A 2,127-nucleotide genomic window follows, 5' to 3' on the forward strand; every position below is an offset into this window, starting at 1 on the left:
ACCCCGTCCGGCAAACACCGGTCTCTACTTATCCCAAATAAGACTACATTGCTAACAACAAAACCTAGATATAAAAATAACAGAAATTTTACCTTCGATACGCAAAGATTCTATTCCCTTAGATCTGACAAAAACTGCTCCTTGTATCGTACTCTTTGCTTCGTTCTGTCTCCGAATCTGATTTCTGATCTCCGAGGCAAGGTATCTCCTTCTTGGATCTGGATTCTTCGAATTTGCTATAGATTTTTGGGGTGTTTTTAAAGGGCTTCTAGGTGTTTTTCAAGTAAAAATCGAAGTATGGGTGTTAGGTAAGGAGTTGGGGCCTCAAAATTAGGATTTATGGGAGGCTAAGGAAGCTTTTTGACCTACTTCTCTTAGGGTTTTCCCTTGGATACAAAAATAGGGTGTGGAGGCTCCTATTTATAAAGTTTTTTTAGAAGAATTAGGGTTTGATTAGGATTTCTTTTAGGGTTTTAATTAGGATTTTGACTTTAATCTTATGAAATTGACTTATTCTTTAGGTTTTTAATCTAGGGTTTTGACTTTAGTCTTTTGAGATTGACTTGATTAGTTTAAATTAGGTTTTGACTTTAGTCTTATGAGATTGACTTTAATACTTTGACTTTAGTCTTTCTTGGTTGACCTTTAATATCTTGACTTTAGTCTTACTTGATTGATTTTAAGATTGACTTTAGTCTTACTTGATTGACTTTAATTTTTGGAGAACCCCCTTTTATCATATCTTTAATTCTTTGGGCCCCCAGATGGAGGGGTCCTTGAATAAATATCTTGGCAACCATCAATAATTTTGCCTGAAAGTCTGATTGATCGATTTTTTGGTTCAAAATTTTAAATTAATTTTATTAATGTTTCACTTTACATTATTTAATGGTTTATTTATTAATTTTGAAAATTTTAATTATTAAAATTATAAAATTATTGTTTTGCCCTCGGAGAGGATTTTTTTGCTTTTTAAGTCGTTTTTCAATGTTCCAGGATGTTTTGGAATCAATTTTTTATAAGGAATTCAATGGGAATGTTGGTTTTGGTTATTTATGAAATTTTTTGTATGAAATGATCGTGAACTTTATGAGGGGTATTTTCATAATTTTATCGAATTCTGTGAAAATTGGCAAAATGATTTATTTGATTTCGATTTGTTATTTTATGTATTTGAATGAGTTTTCCTAAGCGTAACGTAGGCTCTAGGGTTGTTTTGATGTTAGGGGTATTTTGGTAATTTGGTCATTTTTAGTGATTTTTATCGTGAAACTTCTTTTTGTTCTGTTAGATGATGATTTCTATGTTTCTAGAGTCGTATTTTCCTAGCGTAGCGTGGTTTCTAAGGTTTTGTCAGTTCGAGATACCTCCTCCGGATTTCTAAAACATATCTAGTAACAAAATAAAGCATTGGGATAAACATCCATCATTGGGAATCATTGCGATCAGGTTGACGAGTTGATTAATCAGGCGAGTGTAAAAATGGGGTGTCTATAGATGTCCCTCTTTGGCAGAGGGTTGAAGCAAACTAGATAGCAAATCTATTTTGATAGATAGTGCGATATTCGAATGCCAAAGCTAGTGACAATTCATTTTTCAGCCTGATTTAGCAATTGGTCGAGGCGTTCGGATCCTTGAGGGTTAAACTCTCCCCGAACTAAAAGGTTGTCCGGTCCTCGAGAGAGAGCTCTCACTGATTGCGTTAGATCCTTGAATTTTAAAGAATTCTCCCTGACTAAAAGAAAATGTGCAAGTGTGTGCACTATGTGAAACTGAGTAAAATCTGAGTAAAATAAAACTCGAGAAAATTTGAATGAGATTTGAGACAAATCTGAACAAAAGTTGAGAAAAAGTTGAATGTTATTCTCTACCTACCCTGGGTGAAAAAGTAATGAACTTATTTTTCTTAGAGTCCTACTCTACCTGCCCAGGTGAAAGAGTAATGAACTAATTTTTTTGGGAAGTTCTACTCTACTTACTCGGAGTGAAAGAATAATGAACTAATTTTTTTTTTTTTAGGAAGTTCTAGTTTACCTACTCGGAGTGAAAGAGTAATGAACTAAGCTTTTTGGGAGTCCTACTCTACCTGCCCAGGGTGAAAGAGTAATGAACTACTTTTTTTGGAAA

Source organism: Akebia trifoliata, chromosome 6 (genome assembly GCF_017979445.1).
Source record: "Akebia trifoliata isolate Shusen 1 chromosome 6, ASM1797944v1, whole genome shotgun sequence".
Classification (NCBI taxonomy): Eukaryota; Viridiplantae; Streptophyta; class Magnoliopsida; order Ranunculales; family Lardizabalaceae; genus Akebia; species Akebia trifoliata.